At 45.5% G+C, this 10,439-nt stretch overlaps 2 long non-coding RNA genes and 1 pseudogene across 2 annotated transcripts; 2 read left to right on the top strand and 1 right to left on the bottom strand.

Moving 5' to 3' along the window:
• Nucleotides 1-34: 34 nt before the first annotated feature.
• On the bottom strand, nt 35-1,964 carry LOC136192292 (uncharacterized; annotated as a pseudogene).
• A 641-nt stretch (nt 1,965-2,605) lies between these two features.
• LOC136191827 (uncharacterized) lies at nt 2,606-4,036 on the top strand. Its single transcript, XR_010670976.1, has 3 exons — nt 2,606-2,873; nt 2,928-3,120; nt 3,186-4,036. It is a non-coding gene; the product is annotated as an uncharacterized lncRNA (long non-coding RNA).
• A 4,469-nt stretch (nt 4,037-8,505) lies between these two features.
• On the top strand, nt 8,506-9,810 carry LOC136191743 (uncharacterized). The gene is made up of 3 exons (XR_010670942.1): nt 8,506-8,994; nt 9,063-9,125; nt 9,183-9,810. It is a non-coding gene; the product is annotated as an uncharacterized lncRNA (long non-coding RNA).
• The last annotated feature ends 629 nt before the right edge of the window (nt 9,811-10,439 follow it).

The following is a 10,439-nucleotide window of genomic DNA, read 5'->3' as shown; positions in this document are numbered from 1 at the left end:
TAAGACAAAAAAATTCATGGTTAATTAATACCTTTCAGCTTCTGAATTTTCTTCCTTTCCTTTCAGCTTTTTCCTTTTGTCTGGTGACCCTAAGGATCTCCTTCTGCTTCTTTCTTTCAGCAGCTTCGTCTTTTTTTCTCTCTTTCATCCGAATCTCTTCCACAACAGAAGAGCTTGTAAGAACTTTGGCAGCTGAGTTTTTCTCACGTTCTGGGGAGGAGGAGGAATGCTGGATGCACTAGAAGTAATACAGTAATTAGAAAGTAAGGTCCATATGACTTGAAGTAGCGTACAGATTAGTCAATCTCGTTCTCGCTTCTAGTCGTTGCTTCTGCGGAGCGATGATTTACTTTGATAGGTTTGCCAACATTAGACAGCGGCAAAGCTGAAGCAGTGATAGATTTGCTAGGATGATTTAGCCGAATCCACTCAGAATATCTGGAATCGCTCAGGTTGTATCCCTCCTCTAGACGCCGTTGGAATCGTTCTGTTCCGACGTTGTGAATCGAGGCTCTTCCAAAATGCTAACTGACGAAGATTTATCAGGGCTTGAAAAATCCTGAATTGAAACTGGAAGAGGTGAGGCTGATCTTCGACGGTGTTCAGGGATAGGCGTGAGTCTTGGAAGAAATCGTATGGCAGGATTTTTAGCTGCTTCTGCACGTTGTTCCACGCTATCCTCGGCAAGCGCAATTGCCTGTCTGTTGAAAGGATAGATGCCCGTCATCTTAAAGGACGAAGAAATGTTGCCAACATTCATCGCACTTTTCCAAGCTTCAGCAAAGACAAAATTAAAATTTGTCTTAGTGACGAACTTCCCTCCCGTTCTTGTACTGAAATTGTGACAGGCTGTTGTCCAATGAGCTTTCAGTGCGTGGAATACGCTTCTGTCTAAAGGCTGGGTCAAATGCGTTGTGCTTGGAGGCAACAGAAATAAAATAATCCCTTCTTGTGCCCTTCAGTTTTAATAACCGCCGGATTGTAGTGAGTTGAGTGACCATCCATTATTAGCAATAACGGTCGCTTTGCTGGAGCGTAGGCAAGAAAAAGCTCAAAAAACCATCCTTCAAAAACCGCACTAGTGCTCCATCCTGAATCAGTAACAGTGTACCTCGAATCCGGTACCTGTCCTTCTACCAATCTCTCATTCCAACAAAAACTTTTCTTGAAAATATGTGAGGTGGCAAAGCAAATCCAGAAGCGCAAACACAAGCTAAAACAGATATTTGTGTTTTGTCTCCAGAAGTGACGGAAAACACATGTCTCTGCCCTTTTCTTGCTATAATTTTAGGAGGTTTGAATTCCAGCGGTATAGGAGTTTCGTCAAAATTGAAAATTCGGCTTGGCTCGTTCATGATATCATTTTCTTCAAGAAGGGCAAAAAGCGTGTCGTAATACTTGTCCAAGACAGTTCTCTTTGTGGCAGTCAATCTCGCTTTCGACAGCGATTCAGCAGTTTTTAGTACAAGTTCAGGATGTCTCTTCTGAAATTTTTCAAACCATCCATGCGTGATACTATCCCTCACAATTCCTTTTGCGGCCAAAATTTCTTTAGATAAAAATATATTTTATTTTAATTAAGCACCAGCAATTACCTGTTTTATTGTTCGCCCGCAGCCCACTTCCGCACTTCTAGTAAGGAAAGAAGCTAACTCACCTTCCTCTTTATCGGTAAAGTAGCGACGACTGTCACCAGACAAGTGGGGGTTGGTCAACATTTTGTGTCGATTGTAGAGAGTGGTTGGTGGTATTCTCCACTCACGAGCAACCACACGGTAGCTAGGAGCATTTTCGCTCTCGAGCTCATCGATCGCCTTCTGCAAGCTGTGTGGGTTCCACTGCCGATACGTTGACGTTCGTCCATCACTGCTAGCCGCCAAGAACGTTGCGGATCGTCTCGCAATGCCCGTCGGTCGAACTATTCGGCCTCGAAGCGACAGTTTGGGTCTGCTCGACGGATTCATCGTAGTACGTACTCGAACAAAGGAGGCTAAATGGCTAAAGACCGTACGTCCAGGTTATGGCCCTCCCATTTTTGCACTTGATGGCTACAAAACGATCTAATTGCGGCGTACTCCTAGCGACAATGATAAAAGAAGACTGTTTGAACGATTTGGCTGCGTTTGAATGCTTAGGCACTAGTTGGCTGTACAAAACTTGTGTTCCAATCTAGAGCACGCTACCCTTCCTTACTCAATCGGCGATATCTCAGCGAGAATGCAATCTCCGACAATCGAATCAATTTAGCGAGATAGAAGAGGCTTTAGGCTTTAAAACGGTATATAGAACGTCTCTGTGCGATAAAAGCTGACGGAGTTAGAGAGCCTGTTCCAAAGCGCATGGGCGTGTTCGAAAGGGAGATGACGTGACTCCTCCCTCTTCTAACTTTGCTTACTCCTGTAAAACACAACGAAACAAGCTGCAATTTTACAACGAATTTCTCGAGTTATTTTGCCACATTTTTGCTTTTAACTGTTTTGACGGTAGTCTGTTCTAAAGGTTAAACCGCTTGTTCCAAAGTTGATGTGTTTCAAACTAGATACGGGACTCTATCTCTGCCTCCACGGTACAAGAGCTACAATCCCGTATGTCCTTTCTACATTGGAATCGTCTTGCTCTTCGCCCTCGTGTTTTCGACAAGCGCTTCGGCGCTCTTGCGTCGTGAATACAAGAACAGTGTCAGCCTGAACGACGACATAGCATATCGGCTTCACTGGACAGTCGATAACGCGAAGGGACCTCGCGAACTTCGCCATCGAAGCGAAAGCGACCGGATGGATCTTTTTCGGATTGTCGCCCGGCCGAACTCGGACATTGTCGCCGATGGGCGGTCACAAAGGCGGAGAAAAGAAGAAACGCCCACGCATACCAGTGTACCACCTCGTGCTTTGATTAATTAAATTAATTAATGTAGCTTCTTTTTGTAGGACACGAAGACGCGCTCACGCATGGTGTGTAATCACCTCTTTCCAACTCATAACAACCAGAGTATCTTTTTCATGGAAGAAGTCTACGTGCATTTTATTTTTTCCTTTAGCTAGCCGTGACTTCATCTAATGCGAGGTATTGGCGAGACATTTTTGATTGCCTGTGCTGCAGGAAGGAGGCCATCTGATTGAGGTACATATATACATATATCATTTATTGATTTTGCCTAAATAATCATTTTCCTTGAACGTTTCAAGTTTGATTTCGTCATTGATCACATGGCAGTTTATTCATGCGACAGAGCCGCAGAGTGCCTCGACTAAAAGGGCCTATGTCGCACAATGAATGGCAAACGTTCGACGCTGTTGTTGCTATGTTCTTTTGGGGGCGTGGTCATTCGACTCTCTGGTATAAAGATTATGTTATAGGCTGGAAGACTGTCTCAATTCTTCTGTGCAAAGACTGAATTTTCCATATGATGTTGGCATTCCGTTCGGTGGAAATCGAAATGCCGAGTCCGAATTTACGTCACCAGTTCCCAATTCCGATTCTACGTCAAGGGCACGTTATTTGATCTTATTGAATCTTCCCTTAAAATCTACGCTTCTTACGGGTCACTGAAGAGCGCGTCTTTTTATGCAGCTGCCTAGAAACCAGCACACGCAATTCGTTCTAGCTGGCCGGCATGCAGTTAACGTCTTCTGTGATACTTGTGACCTTGCAGGTCATTCCTTCGCAGCAATAGTCCGGTCTCGGCGCAACGTCGGTTCCATTCATGTTTGCGGGAGTGCACGAGTTGACGCCGCACACGTGGAGAACGCCCCACGTCTACTTCAAGCGTGGACACTCGCGCCAAATGACGTCGCCGAATGATCTGTCAATTCGGAAGTGTGCGGCGACACTGTCGAACGGACAATCCGGTCGACGTGAACGGTCGGAAAAGCTTTGCTTTGCGATGATGTTTCGCGTGAGAGATCGCATGCACTCACAATTAGACCGTCAATCACCTTTTAGCTTTATCAAAAAGACGTGCGTGCTTCGCGCAGCTAGTGTTCCTCCAACCAGAATTAAATTATAATTACCCTCTGCTGTACAGCTGTTTTGTTTCACGCCAAGACGTCACTCAATCCATGCGCAGAGTTCTAGGTTCCACAACAAGAAGTTCGATCGAAGCCATCGCACAATTAAGGACCATTTTGTTGCGGTAGTAGTAACGTTGGCGTGTGTCCCCAAGCGGATCGAGCTGCATATAGTTTTGCAGTCTTGTCTCTGTCGTTGATTCGCCGCTTTGTTACAACTGTACTCTAAAACTGGCTGCATGAAGAGAACACATCGCCCTTCTTCTGACTAAGGCACGGAAACGCGAGACCTTGGGTCATGGAAGAAAAGGTAGCGGAAACTAAACGCAGTTTTGCAAACACTTTTTTGGCACTGAACGACAGAAAAAGACAAACGCAACTAAGATGTCTTGAATCAAACTGCAGTTTTGATCTATCAGGCACACTTAGATATCTTTTGCTCAGGTTGGAAGACAGGAGCTTTGCAGCAATCTGAGCACGTGAAAATTGGATGAAACGGCGGACAAGTGCACGAAATTCCATGTGGGAAACAGGGTTTCCTGTAGCACTTGTGACCTTCTCCAGCGTCTTTGCATATCATTCCCTCGCAGCAGTATAGTCCGGTCTCCACTCAACGTCAGTGCCGTTCATTTTGACGGGAGTGCACGATTTTCCAGCGTCTCAATCTGCATCGAATCTCGATCGACTGGAATCGAACGAGGGCAGATTGGAAAGCTCCAAAAAGAGAGGACAGAACAAAGAAGCAGACGACCTTATTCATGGTTAATACTCAACTGAGAGGACCTTGGTGTTGCATGCTGTTTATATACGATGAACGAGAGAACCTCACACGAAGTGTCGGTTGTGACTCAGGAAGGGAGGCGTGTACGTCAACGCAGGTTTACGTCTTATTTCTTATCTGTAGGCGGGGTGAGATAACGTCTGTCTTATGTTTGAGTAAATTAAATTCTGTTTATCTTTTAATTAAGCAGTGGCTTCTGTTACCTTAAATAGAAGCCTCTACTGACTCACCACGTGTACGGAGAACGAGAGAACCACACACGAAGTGCTGGGTGTGACTGGTGAAGGAGGGCTTGTACGTCAACGCATGTTTACGTCTATTTTTCTTTCTGTAAGAAAAGACCAAAAGCGTGTTTCATATCTTTGAGTAACTCAAATTCTGCTTATCTCTAAGCTGTGGCTTCTGTTATACCCTAAACAGAAGCCTCTACGGTCTCATCTCCCACATATAGCAACGTGAACAAATACACACCGGCCTTCTCGGCCACAGTACGGTTTCTCCACGCACCAACGTTTCTCTCCGAGTAGGGTAGGTGAAGGTAAATCCCGGACAAAACTTCACTCTCCCGGAAGATCGACCCCCTGCACTCGCTTGACGGAGTTTCCCTAAAAACCCTGATGCTGTCCTTAACCGCAAGGCCCGTAGCTTTCTAACGGACTATAGCCGAGCGTCGTATGTGCCTTGGTTTTCGAGAGAACCTCTCCTAAACCGACTCGTGCAAATCACGTGAGAGCGAATCAATGCAGGTAATTACCCGGACACGCTGTATCTCGGCCAAAAACGCATCAAAAATTCTACCTAAAACGGTTTCTGGGGTAAAATTTACCGCTGAATTCAATGGTATCGCTCGTTTTAGTGCAAACGCAGCCAATCCAGCGATATTCTCGATTTAGTGCGTACTCTACCAAAAGTCAAACTAAAGCTCTATCGACAGAAAAACGACATCTAGCAGTACTTAGACCTCACAGATTCTCAATAAACAGTTGCTTTAGACTTAATAATTTCTAATCTACTGTAGCTCCCTTTTCTCCCGAGTCCCAACTAACTTCACTATAGAGTAATTGCTACTCTTTGCACTTAGGACAGATCCAGTAATTTGCAGTACTGTGAGCGCTATCGAAATTGACGCAGACAGAGTGAAACCATCGCCCACATTCTAAATTGTCGCATCCAATCCAGGCTTCCTGTATCTCAGGAGTATGATCGTAAAAATTTCCTTCACAACATGGGCAAACGTTTTCGTTTACTTCGGAATCCTCGTCGCGTTGAATCTGCCTTTTTCCGCGCTTCGATTTTCGCTGAGTCGTTGGTTTCTTTCGTTTTTTGCCTTCCTCTTTCTTTTTAAGCCTGTCCAGTCCCTCTTCTGCTGTAATAGCCTCTCCGTATTTTTGCAACTTGGCTCTGCCTTTCTTTTTCTGCACCTTTGTTTCCGCCTCTTTTTTGGAAGCTATAATTGCAGAAAGGTGGCTTACGATTTTGCTAGTTGTAGGAGTAAAACAGTTAATTGAAGGATTAGCTGTTTCAGAGGTGGCCGAAACTTCCTCCTCATTACTTGCGTCAGTTTGAAAAGGAAAACCGACTGCTAATTTTGATTCTTTACCACTATTGCCTTTTTTCAAAGGATAGATTCCTGTGGCACGGAATCCAGCAACGAAATTTTCCGGTTTTAGTCCAGTTTCCCAGAGTTGTTTCAGAATGCCAGGAAAATCTTCCTTCCTTAAAAGTGCTCCACCCGTTTTCGGCTTTCTTTCTTTAAGAATTTTTCCCCAGGCTCTCTTAAATGAGGAGAATACAGCAACGTCAAGAGGCTGCAGTTTGTCAGTAGTACTCGGAGGAAGACAAAATAGAATAACGTTATTCTCGGCAGCTTTCATTGCTTATTCAAGGCAAACGTGAGAATAGTGGCCGTCGAAAAATAATACGACAGGTCGTTCTGGGTTGCACCTAAGTTCTTTTGTGTGCAGCAAAAAGCACTTTTCAAACCAAGATAAGAACTGAGGAATTTCCATCCACCCAGAACCGCTTGTGGTGTACACCGTTCCTTCAGGCCCTCCAGTAATCCAGCTCACTTCAATTTCATCTTCACTTTGGCTTTTGTACACCACGTGTGGTGGAAGGATTTGTCCAATAGCCGAGCCACAGATCAAAGCAGTAATTTGTTCTTTTCCAGAGCCAGAGCTAGTTTCTGAAACAGTTCTGGACCCCTTTGCAGCAAGGACCCGGCTTTTGGTGGTGCACCCTCCAGTTCTCATTCCAGTTTCGTCGCAGTTCCACATGCGCGAAGCTGCCTCGTGATATGGTAAATCAGAGAGACCGCTTTTTTGAAGAACGGACTCCAGTAAAGCGTGAAAGCCTGCAACAACTTTGTCATTTGATGCCTCAGCGCGATTCATTGAGAGGTGCTGTGGCTTCCTCTCTGACAGTTTCTCCTTCCACCTTTCCAAAAAACCGACCCACCAGTATCGACCTGGTATCCCATCTCTGAATGGATTGGGCTTTCCAGTCGCTTCGAAGTAACGCGACACTAATTGAGTCACGTGATTACGGTCTAAACCAAATCCCAACGAAGCCATGGACACACAGCATCGCACAATGGCTCTTTCTTCAGTGCGCGTCAAAACTGTTGGCCTTCCTCGGCTATGGGGCTCATCATTCTGGGCTGCGGCAGTCGCTTTTGTCAGTCGGTCGTGAAGAGTGCTCTTTGGAACTGAAAAAAAATCGGCCGCCGTTCTAACAGTCATGGCCTTGATCTTTACAGCCTCAATCGCTGCTTCCATTGTTTGAACGCCACCGTTAGGTAGATAAAGACCGTTTTCGGATGCAAATGACAACCGGGAAACTCCGCAAACTAAACAGCTTGACTCCGCCTTCTGAAGAAACTTCGCAAAAACGCAAGAAAAAAGCGTTGAAATGATGAAAAAACTTATGAAGCAAAGATGTACGGATTCCGGGCCGGTACATCAAGTCCGTTCGCAACTAACAGAGACTGGAAGGTACAGGTGGCCTCTATAGCCAGATATAGGCAATGCTCGATTTCAAAGCAAATACCCTTGAAGCTGCATCGTAGAGTAATATTCCTGATGCGTTTGGCGCACTTTGAGGCTGATAATCCCACAGTCACTACAGTCCCCAAGTCACATGCATGCAGGCCTTTTGTTGCTTTGAGAGACCGTACGGCCGTCCACTGTAGCAGTCCAGAGCCTTACGTTACTTTAAGATAACTGTTTAGTAAAAATCTGTGAGGTCTAAGTACTGCTAGATGTCGTTTTTCTGTCGATAGAGCTTTAGTTTGACTTTTGGTAGAGTACGCACTAAATCGAGAATATCGCTGGATTGGCTGCGTTTGCACTAAAACGACCGATACCATTGGATTCAGCGGTAAATTTTACCCCAGAAACCGTTTTAGGTAGAATTTTTGATGCGCTTTTGGCCGAGATACAGCGTGTCCGGGTAATTACCTGCATTGATTCGCTCTCACGTGATTTGCACGAGTCGGTTTAGGAGAGGTTCTCTCAAAAACCAAGGCACATACGACGCTCGGCTATAGTCCGTTAGAAAGCTACGGGCCTTGCGGTTCAGGACAGTATCAGGGTTTTTAGGGAAACTCCGTTAAGCGAGTGCAGGGGGTCGATCTTCCGGGAGAGTGAAGTTTTGTCCGGGATTTACCTTCACCTACCCTACAAGAGCTACAATCCCGTATGTCCTCTCTACATTGGAATCGTCTTGCTCTCTCGCTCTCGCGTTTTCGACAAGCGCTTCGGCCCTCTTGAGTCGTGAAAGCAAGTACAGCGTCGGCATTATCGACGACAACGCATATCGGCTTCACTGGACTGTCGATAACTCGCGAACGTCGGCATCGAAGCGAAAAAACGACCGAATGGATCGCTTTCGGATTGCAGCCGGACAGAAAGATGCCAAACTCGGACATCGTCACCTGTGGGGAAGTCAAAGACGGAGAAAAGGCTTTCTTTTTGCATTTCACAATGACACGCCCACACATACCTGTACCACCTCGTGTAAAAGTTCATTTCTTTCTGCAAGACGCGAAGACACTTCCACGCATGGTGTCTATCCACTCATAACAAAAAGCGTACCTTTTCATCCAGGAAGTCTACCTGCATTGAAATATTTATCTCGTCTGTTACGACCTATTGGTGCGAGCCATTTCGATTGCCTGTGCCGCCAGAAGGAGGCCAACTGATACTGGTGCATTCATATATTATTTATTGATTTGCCTAATTGATCATTTTTCTGAAACGTTTCGCCGCACACAGAATGACAACATTCGACGCTGTTGGGGCTATAGTCCTTTGGGGGCGTGGGAAATCGGCTGTCAGGTACATAAAGATTCTGTTATTGAATAGAAGACTGTATCAATTATTCTTTGTCCATAGGAGGTCAGAGTCCCGGGTGCTCGGCTTCAAGTGCACTACAATGAGGACCATGAGGTATTTAATTATTTCTATAGAAGGCAAGACCTCAGTTGTAATATCGAATCATTTGACTCCCTTTTCATTGGGTTCGAGGCTCTGAGAAAACGAAAGGAATTTGTATTGCTTCGCGAGCTTCACGTCATCAGCAAGAGAATGAAAAGGATTTTACGCTGTCCGTTCACGTTCTATGCGTCTGAGGCTAACTGTTTCTTTTCTTTCTTAGGCACATTCACCTCTGGGCCCTGAGGTGACTAAATAAAACTGGCCCAACTCTTGAGCCAGAGAGGTTAAACGTGGCTTGAACGCAGGGGAGCACAGCCCCTACTCCAGTGGCATGAGTGATAAACTGCCACCCCACTTGGGCAAGACGCGGTGGGTACAATGGCGGTCCCCCTGGAATCAGGCCGGCAGCACTCACGTCCGAGGGCTGCTGGTCCCAGGCGTCCGAGCCGGGAGACTAAACAGGCTCCAACTCCGACGGGGGAGTAGTGAGGTTGACCCCCACCCAACCGAAGCCTGTACGGACCCTTGTGGTCCGTGCAGGTGGACAGCAAAGAAAGGGAGACTTATGCGCAATTTTTTTAAGAGTTTCCGGTTTACTTCCGGCTTCTATTTAATAAAGTTCTTCAATTGTGTATGTGAAAAGGAGGGTCCAGCTCCGGACCCTGTCGCCGCTACGCTACATCGACGCTACTACTAATACTACAGTACTAACTTCTACCACCACAGAAAACTATAAAATTTTTCCTTTGAAAAGAGTACAAACTACAGAGCGCTTTCACTGTTTTTGGTTTTTTCGACGACCTCTGGAGAACATAAGAGTTTGCAATGATGATAAAATTCATGGGTAAAATTTTCTAAAAAAGACTAGGATTAATGGTAATAAGATCAATTATTATTACTTGCCGTTTTGAGAAAGCAGGCGTTTCAGCCTACTAAATGAGCCGCCCAGCAGACTGAAGCAGACTGAAGTAATCCCTTCATATCAGGAAACTTTCTCACATGGAGTTGACGTCCTTGTTCTTTCCTCTGCTTCCCTTTTGCTAGAACACAGAATGACGTCAGTTCGAAAAAAACGATTTTCCTGCGAAAACCAAGAGACAACGCATGAAATCAAAATTTTAAAAGTCTTACTCGTCATTACGCCTTCCCCACTATGATGGTCGTTGATTGAATAAAAAACACAAAGCTAGGGAGCAATGAACCCTGACGCGACAA

The sequence above is a fragment of the Oscarella lobularis genome, chromosome 10 (genome assembly GCF_947507565.1).
Source record: "Oscarella lobularis chromosome 10, ooOscLobu1.1, whole genome shotgun sequence".
In the NCBI taxonomy this organism is placed as follows: Eukaryota; Metazoa; Porifera; class Homoscleromorpha; order Homosclerophorida; family Oscarellidae; genus Oscarella; species Oscarella lobularis.
Note: the sequence above shows the minus strand (reverse complement) of the source record. Positions and strands in the feature narration are given on the sequence as shown.